The sequence below is a fragment of the Camelus dromedarius genome, chromosome 23, assembly GCF_036321535.1.
Source record: "Camelus dromedarius isolate mCamDro1 chromosome 23, mCamDro1.pat, whole genome shotgun sequence".
Taxonomy (NCBI): Eukaryota; Metazoa; Chordata; class Mammalia; order Artiodactyla; family Camelidae; genus Camelus; species Camelus dromedarius.
In genome coordinates this window covers 19,598,610-19,616,821 of record NC_087458.1, presented here as the reverse complement: position 1 = coordinate 19,616,821, position 18,212 = coordinate 19,598,610, and the positions used below count along the sequence as shown (strand labels likewise).

At 38.3% G+C, this 18,212-nt stretch overlaps 1 protein-coding gene and 1 long non-coding RNA gene across 6 annotated transcripts in view; one reads left to right on the top strand and one right to left on the bottom strand.

Annotated features, from left to right (window-relative positions):
* The window catches only part of TNFSF18 (TNF superfamily member 18), a 61,335-nt gene that overhangs the window by 28,295 nt on the left and 14,828 nt on the right, over nucleotides 1-18,212 (top strand). For 3 of the 4 annotated variants that reach the window (XM_064477994.1, XM_010984533.3, XM_031435747.2), the window contains exon 2: nucleotides 17,495-17,732. The exons of the other annotated variant lie outside the window; for it this stretch is intronic. The gene's annotated coding sequence lies outside the window, so the exon portion shown is untranslated. The remainder of the gene's footprint in view (nucleotides 1-17,494; nucleotides 17,733-18,212) is intronic. 4 annotated transcript variants of the gene reach the window in all.
* LOC105092772 (uncharacterized) overlaps nucleotides 1-18,212 on the bottom strand; it is a 74,173-nt gene that overhangs the window by 44,275 nt on the left and 11,686 nt on the right. The gene's annotated exons all lie outside the window — the stretch shown is intronic.

The window sequence follows — 18,212 nt, the reverse complement described above, 5'->3', positions numbered from 1 at the left end:
TTAAGCAAAATTACAACAGTACAGTTTTTTATATTTCTCCATGTATTTATCTTTATGGGAATACTTTATTTTTTTATATGGCTTTAAGTTATTGTCTAGTATACTTTTGTTTCAACTTGAAGAAAGGACTCTTAGCATTTCATGCAGGGAAGGTGTAGTGGTAATAAACTCTAAGTTTTCACTTATCTAGGAATGACTTTACTTCTTATTTGAAAGGAGAGTTGGGCTGGATGTAAAATTCTGAGTTTGTTTCATTACTTTAAATATATCATCCCGCTCTCCTGTCATACAAGGTTTCTGGTGACAAACCCACTGATAATCTTATTAAAGATTCATTGTAAATGAGTCATTTTTCTTTTGCAGTTTCTAATATTCTCTTTTGTCTTTTACTTTTGATGGTTTGATTATAATATGTCTTTGTCTCTGAGTTTATCCTACTGGGAGTTTCTTGAGATCCTTTATTTCTGTATCAATGTCTTCCTTGAATTTGGAAAGTTATGAACCATTATTTCTTCAAAGCGCTCTGCCCCTTTCTTTCACTTCTTCTGGGACTTCCATAATGCATATATTCATCTACTTAGTGATGTCATAGGTACCTTAGGCTGTTTTCTTTCTTCTCTTCTTTTTTCCTCCACAGAATAAATACTTTTAAATGACCTGTCTTTAAGTTTATTGATTATTTCTTCTGCCTGTTTGAGTTTGTTGATCCTCTCTATAAAAGATTCAGTGATGGTATTCTTCAGCTTCAGAAATTGTTTGGTTCTTATTTATTTTTTACAATTTGTCTTTTTAGTGATATTCTAAGTTTGTTCACTTAACATTTTCTGATTTCTTTTAGTTCTGTGTTTTCCTTTAGCTCTCTGAGAATATTTAAACAGTCATTGAAAAGTCTTTGTCAAGTAATTCTGAAGCCTGTGTTCTTTAGGATTGTGTTTTGGAGACTTATCTTATTCCTTTGAGTATGTTTCCCTCTTTCTTTGTATGCTTTGGTCTTTTGAGAATTAAGCATTTGAAGAAATAGTCACCTCTCTACATCTTTGGGGACTAACTCCATGCAGTGGAAGGCCTTCATTAATCGGCCTGGCATGAAAGCTTAAGGTGTTCTCAGATTGTGCATTCATCTTTCCTGAGTCTGTACATGGGATTTTTCCCTGTATAAATGGGTGTGTGTGTGTGTGTGTGTGTGTGTTTTAAAGACTTGTTTTAGTGGTTTTAGGTTTACAACAAAATTGAAAGGGTGGTACAGAGATTTCCTGTATGTGCATAGCCTGTCCCTACATGTGCCCCTGCCCACACACATGGATAACTTTCCCCATTATCAACATCACTCACCAGAATGACACATTTTTAAATGAAGGATGAATCTACATTGACACAATGTAATCACTTGAAGTCCATAGTTTCTTAGGGTTCACTCTTGGTGTTATATATTCTATGGATTTGAACAAATGTATAATATATATCCATGACTATAATATATGGTACTTTCACTGCCCTAGAAATCCTCTGTGCTCTGCTTATTTATCTTTCCCTTCCACAGCATCCCTGGCAACCACTGATGTTTTTATTGTCTCTATAGTTTTGCCTTTTCCACAATGTCATTTACTTGAAATCATATAGTATATAGCTTTTTCAGATTGGCTCCTTTCACTTAGTAATAATGCATTTATAGTTTCTCCGTTTTTTTATGGTTTGATGGTTTATTTTTAGTGCTGAATAAAATTTCATTTCTGAATGTACAACAGTTCATTTATCCTTTCTCCTCCTGAAGGACATCTTGTTTGCTTCCAAGTATGGGCAATTACAAATAAAGATACTATAAATATTGGTGTGAAGGTTTTTGGGTGGATATAAGTTTAACTCCTTTGGGCAAATATCAAGGAGTGCAATTGCTGGATAATAGGGGAAAAGTATGTTTAGTTTTGTAAGAAATTGTCAAAATGTCTTTGCATGACTGCTTTAAATGTCTTAATTTCCTTAGGAGTCTCACTCTTACTTCTTGGAGCCATAGACATTGTGTTCCCCTGCTCATCGTCTCTTGCCCACAGCCAGCTGTGGGTTTGCGGTCACTTTACACCCCCTCATGCACTGAGGTGCCTGTTACTGCTTTCAGTAATCTCCAGCCTGCTTTCCAAACTGCTTCTGTTTCTGTCTGAGATCCATGGTAGGTGAGATAGAAACCAGCCCCTCAGGAATGTACAGAACATTAAAAACAAGTTCCACTTTTAAAATTCTGCACCAGGGGAGGAACCAGGAATTTGGTGACTTCCTTCTGATGCATTGCCTCGTGATGGGGAGAGGACGGGACAAGGGAGTTAGTAAAATACCACAAAATTGTCTACTATTTTGAGTGTGGATTTTTAAAAATTTGATCGTTTTCTTGGTAGCTGCAGATTCTTGACTAGTTTCTGGAGATCCAGCAAAACTTTTTTTTTTTTTTTTTTAAATCAGTCTATAGTTGTTGGTGTTTCTGCAGAGAAACAAGGGCCTGGAGCTTTCTACTCTGCCATCTTGCTGACATCACCTTCTTCAGAGTCATTCTGTAATCTGAAAAGAGAACTAAGTACTGAATCCCAGTGGACCCTAGCTTTAAAGAAAAATCAAAGAATCCATAAAGATGCACAAAGAGAGACAAAGACAGTGAGGGGACCAAAAGAGAATGGTAGCCTAGAAACCAAGATGAGAAAGGGGTTTAAAGAGATGTTTGGTTAATAATGTTAAAGCCTACAAAGATATCAAATGAGATAATGACTGAGACACGATAGTTGGATTTGGAACTGTAGAACGATGGGGGTGGAAGCAATATTGTATGTGGCAGTGGAGAGAGGTCACCCGAACAGAGAAGCTGTATAGAACAATCAACCTGGGCTTCAAAAAAGTGAAAATTGAGTGATATGTCACCAAAGACTGTCTAGCAAAGGGCTGAAACATTAAGGCTTTATGACATCATATTTTCAGAGATGAACTACTCCCAAAACAATTCCAGCAAAATGTTATCTTCTATTTGATTTTTCTCATTTCTTAAAATATATGTCTTCTGACCACGTGTCACCTCTTGTTTACTGCTGCTGTTTCAAATGATGCTTTTATGGCTAAGAAATTGAAGCCAGAGTTTCCCCTTTTTTCACTAGATGAATTCCATTTAACTCCCTTTATTTTTTGAACTTCCCTTTGTATCCCATCCTGTATCATAGTAAGAGCATTAGAGATTTTTGCCTTGAAAGCATCATTTTCATGTTTCTCATCTAAACCCAAATGTGTAAACTTATCTTTACATACTTTATCAGTCAGAATTAAAAATAACAAAGAAATGGTCCTATGGAGATCAAGATGTAGGGTCTGACTATTGTAGGAGCCAGTTACTTTTGTTCTGATCCAACTCCTGAGAATGCACTTACCTTATAACCTTAACTTACAGCCCCCTCAAAGTATGTTTTTGGCCATTCAGGAATAAAGGACAAAATGTGTGAAAGCTCATGGGCATGCCCATTCCTACTTGGAAAAATAATTCAAATTACATGTAATATTGGACTCAGAGAGGATCAGTATGTCTTTTCACATACTCATTCACTCACTCTTCCGATGCATATTTATTGAAGACCCACACTATGCCAGACACAATGGATACAGAGATGAACACAGTCCAGATCCCTCAGAGGCTTGTGGTTTAAAACACAGACATAAGTACTACTATGGAGACAGCTATCAAATACCAAGATAAGTGAAAGGAAGGGGTGAGCAATACTACAACTACAGGCTGACAACCAACTCAAGAGATTCTTGGGAGGCGTGCCAGCTGCTCAGTCCATTTTAGAAGAGTTGATCAGTGTCATCCCTCTTGGTAAGAACTTAACTCTGTATTTACTTCTTTAAGGATGTGGTTTTGTGGCAGGGTTTACATTACAACATCATTTGATATAAATCAGGAAACAGACATACAGAGTAATCACTCAGTGCCTACAGGGTGTCTAGTAGGATCTTGGTAATAAATCACAGGCAGGGTGTACAGTGTGGATAAGACCAGAATGAGTCATGCTGTTTATGTAACAGGCTTTAGGCAACATGATGAACACAAACACTGCTCTGCTTCCTTTCCTAGGCAAGCAGAATGTCACAGGACCATAAGACCATCAGATACTAGCTGTCTAGTAAAAAATGTTATTGGTGTTAAGATGCTGAGGGGAAAAACAACAATGAAGTAAAATGTGAAGCAAAAAATTCAACATAGATTTAGCCCTGGTGATAATTGGTTCTGATTAGTGGAGGTAGAATGGGATGAACATAGTACTTATAAATTCAAGCCTTAGGAGCTGAATCTGGTCTGGGTGCTACTCTGTGATGGTGTAATGTTAGTAAAGCCATCCATTTATCTATCCAATATCCAGTGAGTGTTATCTACGAACCAGAACTTAGGCAGGCTTGGGGTGTAAAAAGATTAAAAATGTATCACCTCTAGAGTCCTACACTCCAATGGAGAAAATGTATAATTAAGCAGATAATTAAACTGTGGGATGGTAAGTGCTAAATTATAGATAAATATGGCGAAGTTTAGGAACAAATGCAAGACGCACTTAACTAAAGCGAAAAAGTCAAGGGATGGTTTCTGTACGAAGCAGTTCCTGCTTGAGTTTTAGAGGATGCTAAGAGTTGGTTACATAAGATTAAGAAGGGGAAAAACTTAAGGGTGACTTTTGTCTGATACTGGCCTCTCTGCTATTAAAACCTCCAGAAAGCAGACTCCTGCCAAAAACTAGGACATTTGTTAGCCTATTTTGGGGTAAGAGCATCCCCTGAGCAGGAAACCAGGAGAAGATACTGAGAACCCTTCTCACATACAAAGAAAAAGAACTTCAACTTAGAACGGCTAGACCCTTTCAGTAGCAGAACAGCACTGAGCCTCCTCAAAGAAGTCTCAGACAGTTTGTCTCTTAGCGAAAGTGACTTGCAGTGTATCAAAAGGAACATTAATTAGAGCCTAGACATCTGTTCTAAACAAACCCTCATCTTACACTTGAATAACCATTATGCCCAGTTTGAGGCTCAGGTAACAATATTGAGGATACAGACTACAATTCCTAATCACCCTTCTAGTGGTGAGGGCCTACCTGGACACTTGCTGTTGGTGGTTTTTTTTTTTTTTTTTTTTTTTTTTAAACACTGTTCAGCACCAAAGAGAGGAAGAGACATCTACGCGAAAACATTTGATTATATGCTACTCTTTATATTCCTCAATATTAAAAAAAATTACTTAAAAATAATTTCCAATGATAAGCTACATCCATTCAGTAATGGATGCAATACATTCATTAAGAATCATGTGGATTACTTAACAACAGTGCCGCTTATACTAAGTGTAAAAAGCAAGTTGTATAACTGTATGAAAAGTAGGATTCTAAATTTGTATATATATAAAGTGTATCCACTTTCTTCCCCTTCAATACCTTATCCCTTGATGACTGGGGCAGGGATTATTACAGAGACAGCTCATAGCCAAGAATACACAGATGGATGTTATGTTCCAGGGTTGAACTTAGAAGTTCAAAAGCTGCTTGTTGCAGATTTCACAAAGAGGTGTTTACAAATGTTCCATCCAATGTTACAGTAACCTCCCTTTTCCTTTATACATAAAATGGCTAGAGTTGGGCGGAGGGGTCATTTGCAGCAAGGACATATATTAGAAGAGCATCTGTGTGGACAAGCCTTCTCAAGGAGTTACTTAGTTACTTAGTGTGTCAGAGGTGATGGCTTCTCGTCATGTTCCACACCTGCCTCTCATCTCCACAGAGTGAGGCACATATGACATTGATTTAACATGAGCTGAAGCCATGCCATGGAGGGAGTAACAGGCAGGGAGTGGCTGTCTGTCCAAAAGACTGCTGGGGAGAAAGATGAACCTGTCCCTGGAAATAAGCTATTGGGAGTGGAGGGAGGATGCATCCGTGCCGTCCAAAGGGCTCCCTGATGTCAGAAGGCAACAAAGGGCCAGCTAATCCTGTGGGAGGTTGAAGGACCACCCATAGAGGGCCACATACTCATCTCTAGACCCTATAACTACGTTACCTTATATGGCCAAAGGGGCTTTACAGATGTAATGTAGGTTATATACCTTAAAACAGGGAGAGTATCTTGGATTATCCAGGTGGCCCCAGTGTAATCATAAAGGTCCCCCAAAGCACAGAACTTCTGATGTTTGCTGTTAGAGAGATGCCACAGGGGCAGAGATTTGAAATACGAGAAAGATATGGAGGGGAACTGAATTCTGCCGACTACCTGAATAAGCCTAGAAGCAGATCCACCCCTCACACCCTGAGCCTTCAGACAAGAAGGCAGACTGGCATGCTGATTTCAGCCTTGTGAGATGCTAAGCAGAGTACCCAGTTGAGTCCCCCAGACTTCTGACCTACAGAACTATGAGGTAATAAATGGGTGCTGTTTGGAGTCAATTTGTGGTAATTTATAATGGCAGTGATAGGAAACTAATACATGTCCCAACCACTAATGAGTCACCCAAAGGGATGAAAGTTATACCAAAGTAGTAAGAAATTTCCACTAACGGCTTCCGCTGGCCTGAGCCATCTCCAGTCCTCACCGCCAGCTCCACATGTGTGCTCCCTGCCTTCATGCTGAACTGGTGGGCCAAGGCTCAGGGAATGTGAGATGGAGAGATCAAGTAACATCCATACCACCGCTTCTCCAACTGCCACGCCTTCCACGTACGGGCTGTGTGGGGTAGTGGGTGGTGGGTAAGTGGGGTGAGGTGGCCAGTTTTGGCAATAGTTATTGGAAAAACAAACCTTTCCTTGTGTGTAAACTGATAAATTTGGACTCTCCATCTGATTTGTTTATAGATCTAGAAGAAAGATAGGAGATTATTAAAATCTACATGTTAACAGTGGTTATATCTAGGTTATGTGTGATTTTAATTGTACTTTTCTGGATTTTCCAAGATTTCTACTGTTATTTTGAAGAAAGTGTATTTATTGAAGTAATTCAGTTGTTTAAGGGTTTGCATATTTTTGTAAAGTCTTTATCTTATGCCATTTAGAAAATCTGTCACACTTTTTTTTTTGAGAATTTGAAGAAAATTAGCATCAAAATTTTTAATACAGGAAACCTTGTATATCTTCATACTGATCAGTTACTTGGGTGATGTTATTGCAAAACTTACTTCTTTCCCCCTTATCTTTATTGAGATATACTTGACATATAGCATTGTGGAAGTTTAAGGTATACAACATGCTGATTTGACACACATACACTGCAAAATGATTATCTCTAAGCATTAACACCTGCATCACATCACCGAATTACTATTGTGGGTGTGTGCATGTGTGGTGAGAACACTTAAGATCTCCTCTCTTAGCAACTTTCATTAATACAATATAGAATTATTAACTGTATTTGGTATGCTGTACATCAGATCTCCAGAACTTACACATCTTAAAACTGGAAGTTTATACTTTTTGGCCAACATCTCCCCTTTTCCTGGTAAACCACCCTGCCCCTGGAAACCACCATTTTAGTCTCTATTTCCATGAGTTTAGTTTTTTTGGATTCCACATAAAAGTAATATCTTGTGGTAGTTGTCTTTCTCTGACTTAATTCACCTACAATAATGCCCTCAAGTCCATCCATGTCACAAAAGGCGGGATAGCCCTTCTTACGGCTGAGTTTTTATATATATATATATATACTGTTTCTTTACTCATTCATCTCGATGAATATTTAACTTATTTACTTATTTTGGCTATTGTGAATAATGCTGCAAGACACATGGGATTGTAGACATCTCTTTGAGATTCTGTTTTCATTTCTTTGGATATGTACTCAAAAGTGGGAATGCTGGATCATGTGATAGTTCTATTTAAAAATTTTTCAGGAACCCCCATATTGTTTTCCATAGAGGCTGCACCAGTTTATATTCGGACCAACAGTACAAAAAGATTCCCTTTTCTCCACAGCCTTCTCAATATTTGTTACCTCTGGTCTTTTTGATGGTAGCCATTCTAACAGGTGTGAGGTGATGTCTCATTGTGGTTTTGCTTTGCATCTTCTTAATGATTAGTGATGTTGAGAACCTTTCTGTGTACCTCTTGGCCATTTGTTATGTCTTCTTTGAAAAAATGTCTATTCAGTTCATCGTAAAATCAGATTGATTTTGCTATTGAGTTGTGTGAGTTCTTTATATATTTTAGATACTAATTGCTTAACAGATACATGATTTAAATATTTTCTCCCATTCTGTAGGTTTTATTTTCATTTTGTTGATTTCCTTTGCTGTGCAAAAACTTTAAAATTTGATGTAATCTCACTTGTTTATTTTTGCTTTTGTTGTAGGCGCTATTGGTGTCAAATCCAAAAAAATCAGGAGACTGATGTCATGCAGGTTACCCTCTATGTTCTCTTCTAGGAGTTCTATGGTTTCAGGTCTTACATTCAAGTCTTTAATCCATTTTGGGTTGATTTTTGTGTATGGTGTAAGATAAGGGTCCAGTTTCATTCTTTTGCACGTGGCTGTCCGGTTTTCCCAACACCATTTATTGAAGAGGCTATCCTTTTCCTGCTGTATATTCTTGCTCCTTAGTTACAAATTGACAGTATATGCATGAGTTACAAATTGACAATAAATGCATGAGTTTATTTCTGGGCTTTATTCTGTTCCACTGATCTGTGTGTCTGTTTTTATGCCAATATCATACTGCTTTGATTACTATAGCTTTATAATATAATTCAAAGTCAGGGAGTGTAGTACTTCCAGCTTTGTTCTTCTTTCTCAAGATTGGTTTGGCTGTTTGGGGTCTTTTTGGTTCTATACAAATTAAGGATTTAAAAAAATTCTGCAAAAAATGCCATTTGAATTTTGATAGAGATAATTGAATCTGTAAATTGCTTTGGATAGTATGGACATTTTAACAATATTAATACTTCTAATTCATAAGAATGTAATTTTTTTCATTTATTTGTGTTTTCCTCTATTTTTTTAGTCTTACAGTTTTCAGTATACAGAAGTTTCATCATTGTGGTTAAATTTATTCCTAAGTATTTTATTCTTTTTGATACAGTTGTAAATGGCACTGTTTTCTTAATTTGTCTTTCTGATGGTTAGTGTACAGAAATGTAACTGATCTTGCATATTAATTTTCCATCCTGCACGTTTACTGAATTCGTATGTTCTAACAGGTTTTTTGATGATGTCTTTAGGGTTTTTTATATATATCATGTCATCTGCAAATGGAGACAATTCTACTTCTTCAATTTGGGTGCTTTTTACTTTTACTTGTCTAATTGCTCTGGCTAGGACTTCCAGAACTATGTTAATAACAGTGGTGAGAGTGGACATCCTTTTCTTATTTATAATCTTAGAGGAAAAAATTTTAGTTTTTCACTACTGCGTATAACATTAAAATTGTGGACTTCTCATATATAGCCTTTATTATGTTGAGTCACATTTGCTCTATACTCAGTTTGTTGAGAGTTTTTTTTTCTTTAAATAGTGAAGGAATGTTGATTTTTTTTTTCAAATGATTTTACTTCATCTATTGATGGTTATTGATTTTTACCATTTATTTTGTTAATGTGGTGTATGTATCACATTGATTTGTAGATGTTGAACTTTCCTTGCGTCCCTGGAATAAATCTCACTTGATCATAGTGTATGATCCTTTTAATGTACTGTTGAATTTAGTTTGCTAATATTTTTTGATTTTTGCATCTATGTTCATCAGGGATATTGGCCCCAAGAAATACTCTTTCTCTGTAGTGTTATTGTCTGGTTTTGGTATCAGGGTAATGCTGGCTTTGTAAAATGAGACAAGAAGTGTTTTCTTCTCTCTTTTTTTGAAGGAATTTGAGAATGATTTTTTTTTTTTTTTTTTTTTTTTTAATGTTTAGTAGGATGCCAGTGAAGCCACTGGTCCTGAACTTTCTTTTGGGAGGTTTTTGATTACTGATTCAATCTCTTTACTAGTAATTGGGCTGTTTAGAGATTCTGTTTCTTCTTGATTCAGTCTTAGTAGGTTGTATGATTCTAGAAATTTATTCATTTCTTCTAAGTTGTCCAATTCGTTGGCATACAGTTCCTCATAGTTGTTGCTTATGATTCTTTGTATTTGTGTAATATCAGTTCTAATGTCTTCTCATTTATAATTTTGAGTTCTTTCTCTTTTTTACCTGGTTAGCTAAGTTTTCTACTTTGTTTATCTTTTCTGTTGTTGTCTTTTTAGTTTCTGCTTCATTGATTTTCACTGATCTTTGTTTCTTCCTCCTGTCTAAATTTGGGCTTAAATTTTCTCTTTCTAGTTCCTTGAAGTATAAAATTAGGTTGTTTATTGAGATATTTGTTTTTTCTTGATGTATGTGTTTATCACTATAAACTTCCTTTTTAGAACTGCTTTTGCAGCATCCCATAATTTTGGTATGTATTTTCATTTTCATTTGTCTCAAGATATTTATTTCTTTGGCCCATTGATTTTTCAGGAGCATATTTAATCTTCATGTATTTGTGAATTTCCATTTTTATTCTTGTAATTGATTTCTAGTTTCTTAACACTGCTATCGGAAAAGATGCTGGCTATGATTTCAGTTTTTTTTAATTTATTAAGATGTTTTTGTGGCCTACCATATGATATATCCTTGACAATGTCTCATGTGTGCTTGAGAAGAATGTATATTCTGCTGCAGCTGGATGGAGTGCTCTGTAAATGTCAGTAAAATCCATCTGGTCTAATGTGTAGTTAAAGTCCAATTTTTTAAAACTGATTTTCTGTCTGCATTATCTATCCATTGCTGAAAGTGGGCTATTATTTTGTCACTGTCTATTTCTTCCTTCAGGTCTAAGATTTGCTTTATATATTTAGGTGTTCCTATGTTGAGTACGTATCTCCTTTTGATTAATTGACCTCTTTTTCTCATAATAACCATTTTTGTCTCTTATTACAGTCTTTGGTTTAAAGTTTATTTTGTCTGATATAAGTATAGCTACCCCTACTTTCTTTTGGCTTCCGTTTGCATGAAATATCTTTACCATCCCTTTATTTTCAGTCTGTATGTGTCCTTAAAGCTGAAATGAGTCTCTTGTAGGGAGCATGTAGATTGGTCATGTCTTTTAATCTGTTCAGTTAGTTTATGTGTTTTGATGGGAGAATTTAGTCCATTTGCATTTAAAGTAATTACTTTTAGGTATGGATTTACTATTACTACTTTGTTGGCTTTTTCTTCTGGTTGTCCTGCAATTCCTTTATTCTTTTCTTTCTCTTTTGCTTTCTTCCTTTGTGATTTGATGACTTTTTTTTAGTAACATACCTAGATTTCTTTCCCTTTCTCTTTTCTACTATAGGTTTTTACTTATGGTAACAATGGGGTTTATATAAAACAGCTAATCTTATAACAGTCTTTTTAAAATATAATAACTTCAAACATATACAAAAGCTCTACATTTATACATTGCCTCCCAATATTTTATGTTTTTGATGTCACAGTTTGCATCTTTTAACACTGTGTGTCTATTAACAAATTATTATAGTTGATGATTTTTACTTTTGTCTGTTAACTTTCATACTAGAGTTGTAAGTGATTTATGCACCATTAAAACATTAGAGTATTCTGAATTTAAATGTATGTTTATCTTTACCAGTCAGTTTTATACTTCAATATGTTTTCCTGTTATGAGTTTGTGCATTTTTATTTCAGGCTGAATAAGTCTAACATTTCATGTAAGATGATGATGAACTCTCTCAGCTTTACTTATCTAGAATACTCTTTGTCTCTCCTTCAATTCTGAAGACTTTGCTGGGTATAGTATTTTTGGTTGGCTTTTTTTTTTCTTTCAGTACATTGAATGTATCATGCTCCTTCATTCTGGCCTGCAGAGTTTCTGCTGAAAAATACTTCAATAGTCTTTTAGGGGTTCCCTTGTATGTAACAAGTTGCTTTTCTCTTGAGCTTCATCTTTATTTTTCTCTTCTTGTCTTTAACTTTTGATGGTTTAATTATAATGTCTTCAGAGTGGGTCTCTTTGAATTGGTCTTATTTGGAAGTCTCTGGGCTTTCTGCATCTGTGTATTTGTTTCTTCCCCAAGGTTAGGGAAGTTTTCAGCCATTATTCTTTTGAATAAGCTTTCTGTCCTTCTTTCCCCCATCTTCTTCTGAGGCCCTTATAATGTGTATATTGGTCTGTTTTTTGTTGTCACATTAGTCTGCTAAGCTACCTTAATTCTTTCTCATTTTGCTTCCCTGATTGGATAAATTCCACTGTCTCATCTTCATTTCACTAATCCTTTCTTCTACTTTATCTAGTCCAGTCCTCTGTTGAAATTTTCAGTTCAGTTACTGCATTCTTCATTTGTGTAATTTCTCTTTGGTACTTGTTTATATTTTCTTCATTGAAATTCTCACTTTGTTCAAGGATTATTCTCCTGGCGTTGGTACTTCTTTATGACCACTATTTTTGAATGCTCTATCATGTAAATCATGTAGCTCTTTTTCACTAAGATCTATTTGTGGAGTTTTATCTTATTTTGTTTGGAACACATACCTCTGTAACTTAATTTTCCTTGATTCTCTGCATTGATTTCTGCATATTAGATAAAACAGCCACCTTTCCCAGTCTTGACAGAATGGTCTCCTGTAGGGGATGAACCTTATCAATGAGCCCAGCGTGAGCTCTTTGTTGTCTCTTAAATCTTTCTAATTGTCTAAGCCACATTCTTTGTTCTTGGTGCCTCCCTGTAGTTCAAGACCCTTCAGTGTCCCAAAAGGAGGATTGCGGTCAGCACCTAGATTCAGGCTGATTGGAAGCTGGACCCCCATGCTGTGTTAGAGCAGGTAAAATAGCAAGATATGAGCAGAGAAAGGAGGCCACGGGCCAAGTGGCAGGACAAAGGAAAAACAAGAATCTCCGGACTGACAGGAAGCCATATATCTTGAGGTGACAAGGGCCCTAGAGGCAGACAAAGATGGGAAAAGGTGGGAATCTGGCATCTGAATATAACCTTTTGCTCATTATGCCTTCATTACAATAAAATTGCCCTTGCAGATAAGAAGTACCACTGATGCCATGATATGTTTGATCAAGGCCAGATAAGGACAAAAAAATCCCTCCTCCCCTCAGGAAAGTGGAGCTGGGATGAAAATCAGGAAATATGACCCCAAACCCCTCCCTCCCCAATGAATATTCCACCCATTTATTTTTACACTCCATATAACCAGCTTGCCAAAGAAACTCATGGCAGCTACTCACCTAAGTCTGCCTGCTCTCCCCTTGAGAGCGTATTGTCACTTACTACACCCTTGCTTTGCTTTTCTTGACCTCTGCATCTCGCCTCTGAATTCTTTCTGTAACAAGACAAGAACCTACTCTCTGGTAACAGCGGCAACTAAGAAAGCGTGTAGTTAGGCCCTTTTCAGGGATAAACGGGGAGATGGGAATTTTTGCCTGTTCCTTCTGCATTTGGCCCAGATGTACAGAATTAGGAGTGCTCCTGTACCCATTAAGAACTGCTTGTTTGATACAGTCCTGTGGGACTTGTGAATGCAAAACCAGTTGGCTTTGAGTCAGTAACTCAGAGGCCCTTCCCTTGGGTGACAGCTGTTAAAGCTAGGGCACCAGACACGTGTACAGGCTTCTTGCAGGGAGATACTGGTGCCTTAGTGTGAACAAGAGAGAGTGGGAAGGGGATGTGTCCAGAGGTTTCCTTGGTCTCAGGAGAAATCTCAGCAGTCCTTAGATGTGTGTTAAATTAGAAGATTGGCCCTTGGGCAGCAGCTCTTAAAGTATTCAAACAGAACCTTTTCAGGGGAAGTCTGGGAGGTGGGCATTTTTTGCCTGCTCACTAAGTGCTGAGCCCTGCGGGGAGAACTGTTTCTTTGTTTGCTATAGTCCAGTGGGAATTTGGCACGCAAGCCCCATTGGGTGTCAGAGCCAGATGATCCGGGGGCTTGTGTCGGGTGGCAGCTGCTAAAATTAGGGTGAAGGTGCACAAGCTCCTTCCTAGGGGATGTTAACAAGTTGGAGGAGGCTGGAGGGCTAAGGTGGGGAAAGCTTCTGATAGCTTCTCTGTTCTCTGGGGAGAATGGTATTTAGCCCCTCGGTGAGAAGCCTGACCCCTGGGGCAGTAGCTTTCAATGTATGTAAAGTAGATCTTTTTTAAGGGAAGACTGGAAGTTGGATACTCCTTTGTCTGCTCCTGATAAGCCTTGTGGGCACAGCCACCCGAGTCTTCCAGAGCCTGTTAACAACTACTTCTTGATTTGCTTCAGCCTTGCGGGTCCTGTGGCTGCAAGCCTCACTGGCTTTCAGGGCTTAGTGTTTTGGAGACCCAGTCGTCAGGTGGGAGTGTTAAAAGCTGGGGTGCAAGATGTGGAGTCCAAATCTTTTGCTCCTCATGGTGACGCTGGACATTGGAGATTTGCCCCCAGTGGCCTGGTGCAATGCCAGGGATGGGGTTTATGGTGCGAGTGTCTCAGTCTTGCCTACCAGTTGTAATGCGGGTTTTTTTTTTTTTTTCATTCGCCCAACGTATAGACATTGCTTGGCTAGTTTTTGGATTTCTGTCAGAGGGAACGGTTTCATGCGTGGCCATATGTTTGGTGTGTCTATGGGAAGAGGTGAGTTCAGGAGCCTCCTATGTCACCATCTTGGACCAGAACCAGCACGGCAGTGCTTTCTAACGAAGTAGTTAATTATTTAGAGAAATAATAGTAGTTCATCAAGACTCTTAACGTAGTTTCTGTGTCCACTGTCTCCTCGTTGTAAAATTGAGGTAGGTGAAGCCATCCTTTCCAGCTTTTACATTCTAAGATCACAAGATGATAAAAGAACACCCCAAAGATCCCATCCGTACACTCGCATTTTAGACTCAAAAGCGTCCAAATTGTCTGCCATTTTCTTTAAATGTGTGACACAGCAACTAAACAAAGACTTTAAATTTGGCTACTTCAGTGCCAGCTGGTGCCTGCCGAGGCCCTGCGACCCCCATTCCTGGGCTCTCGAATGTCCACCTGCAATTTCTCAAAAAAAAACCAAAGTGCACCCTTTTCTACCATGTTGGCCTTGGCAGAGTTGACAGCCCTGGGAAGTGACCGGCCTCACGTAGCTCAGGCTGGCTTGTCTCAGCCCCTGTCCCCTCCTCATCGGAATCATGAACTCCACCACCTTGCCCGTGTCAGCCCCTGTCTCCATCTTACTGGAGTCATAAATCCACAGTCCTCCCCTGTACCTCACTTAGAGCCAGTCAGAAATCTGCTCCCCTGTTCTTTTGTGTTCACAGCCCCTTCCTCAATAAAAGACCCCGCACGTTCACGCTCAGTGGACACGCAGGCCCTTTTGTCTGTGTGGCCCCGCTGTTGCCTGTAGCGGCGACCCTATTAAACTTTCCCTTGCCTTTGGTAAATTCTCACCAACCTGCGTCACCAGGCTCACCAGGTGTCCCCCAACAGCTGTTACATAGTTCTGTTCATTTCCTATCACATAATAGCGTGTGTGTGTGTAGCAGGGGGAATCTGTAGGGAAGCACACATCAAAATCTGTAACGGGAAAAATCAGCGGTAAAGTGTGGAAGGGCCTGGTGAGTTCCAATGCAAAGGCAGGAAAGCACACCAAATACGCCACATTTGTGTAAGGCTCTAGAATCTGAAATGCAGTTTACATTTTTTTAAACAGAAAAAGAAACTAGTGTCCAAAGAGATTTTGTTTTTCCTTCACATGCTCAGGGTCATGTAGCTAAGTGGAAAAAAATCAGATCCTGAATCTGGAACCACTGACCCCTTCTCTGGGCTCTGTCTGCCTCATCCAGTTACCTTCCTGAGGCTCTTTGTCCCACTTCAGAACACTGCAGAGCAGAGCAGACCGGGAAGGTCTGGCCTCCCCGTGTCCGCAAGCTCGGAGCCACTGTGCAAGACAGAGGCTCACAAAGGCAGGCTGGGCTTGGAGAAGCCAGACACCATTTCTCCTTTGCTTAGTTCATTCATTTCAGAAGTCCATGCCATTTAGTTTTCTTGTCCCTCCATTCACTGGCAGACACATGCTTTATATGTCCATATAAACTTAATTCATGTGAATTTACATATTTTCTGCTCTGAACCTAAAAAGCTCTTACACATTGGCTGGCTTCAAATCAGGATGGTCAAGTCCTTATTATGAGCCGATCAACTCCTACTTAAAATTGACAGTAGGTGCTCAGTCAAATACACAAAGTTGTTGCTGCTATGATCACTGTCAACATTGTTAGGACCAGAAGAATCTCTACCCAGTCTTTATATTTCAAGCATATTCATGAACGACTCTAGTGATTGTTGAAATCATCTGTCATCTTTACCACACGGATTGTTCCATGTTTTCCCTTTGAAACTTCTGGGATTTCTATTTTCTTCTACATTGAAATGACCACAGCTAACCCGGCCCTTGGGTTTCCACAACTCTACTTGGCTCTAAATTTCTCTTTTAATCAATATTCCTTCTGACTGTCTTTGCCCCCAAATGTTACTATGATTACTCTCATCCTTTAATTAACATGAAGAATAAAATTTACAATAAATCCAAGCTGTACATATAGTTTTGGAATACGAAGGGTTTCTTTTCCTCTTTTCTGCTAGGAAAAAGTGAACATCTTGGGGAAATTTTTTGGCTGGAAATAGTTTTGGCACTGGAAATTGCAAGTAATTTGTTTATCCTAACTTAAAATTTGACTTCAATCCTGGCTCCATCTGGAAACCTGAGTCATTTTAAGATTAAGAAGGAATAAAAGGAAGAATTTAACACTGAAGACAGATCAAGAAATTATCCCTGTTTAAAAAATATTACTATTTAGTTATGAGTTTTTCCTTCTAAAGATGTTTCAGTAGGTATCATATTCAGAAGTGGGGCACATAAGGGTCCTTAATGTTGCGAATTGTCATTTTAAAATCCTTCCCTCACCAAAGCCAAGTTCAGGTACTTATTAATGCATCAAGACAGAATGGAAATGAAAAGGATAGGTTTTAGTGCTGAACAGAACTGAATTTGAATTTTAGTAGTTTTGTCACTTCAGTTCAGTTGCTAAACATCTCTAAACCCAATTTTCTCCTCTGTAAACTGGGATTAACAAGGGCTACCTTCTAACCTTGTTGTGAGGATTAGATAAACCAAATAATGCATGTGAAACTTTAAACTTTAAACACAATGCCTGGAGGAGAGCAGGCTTTTAGTAGACACTTGTTTCCCTGTTTTTACTCTTAATAATTTTTTATCTCTCTCTTGTGTGTGTGGCTTACATTTGAAATCAGCACTCAGTGGTGTTGCCATCAGAGAGGCTGGTGCCTGAATGATCTAGGAATTAATGAGACAAGGGACCAGGAGAGGATGTAAGCTGTGTACGTGTAGGGTGGAGAATATCCTTACCTCCAGCCAAAGAGATTTCCTTTGGGGCTTGTTGGTTGATGAAAGACTTGAAATAACTTAGGTCTTATCTTTACGTAATAGTCATAGCTAATTCCCCAGGGTTGCTTGTTCTTTATTTAGCAAATAGAAACTGCCTGCTACCTTCAGCTGGCACCGTTTCATCAAGCAGCATTCCAGTGTTGTCTGTGACTCAGCATTTTTCCCGTGGGCATACCAGCCTGAGGTTTCCTCTTTACAAGTGGAACATGCCACTGGATTCACGGCTAGAGTCATCACACCAGACAGACGAGAACCGTGGCCTGGAGTCTGGATGCTTTGGCAGTTCTCACTTGGGAAATCAGGAAAGTTATACAAAAGCGTAAGTGAAACTTATTTTGAAATTGAAACATGTTTCCAATGCACGTTTGAAAGGCTCAAGGTAAGTGAAGCAGCAGTTACGACAATGGATTTCTTAAGATCCAAGGCCCTGTCATATGCCTTCTGATTTCTTCACTGCCAAGTAAAGAGCCTGAAGCACTAAGACCACACACACACACGTGTGTGCACATACATTAAATATGTGTATACATTATACTGTATATAACATATATAATATATATTATGCTATCAGCAAATTATCAATATTTAACATTCTATATTAGTAAATGTACTTAATAGTAATGGATTAGCTTAGGGGAATGGGATATTATGAGGTTGTTTCAATCTGGTTAACATCTGTTCAGATGTATATATCAGCCTAGACATTGCCTCCTTTATAAAACTTTCTCTTAACCCGAGTGAGGTCAGTTATTTGGTTCTCAAGCTGGTACCTCACTTCTCCCTGTATTGCCTTGTATAT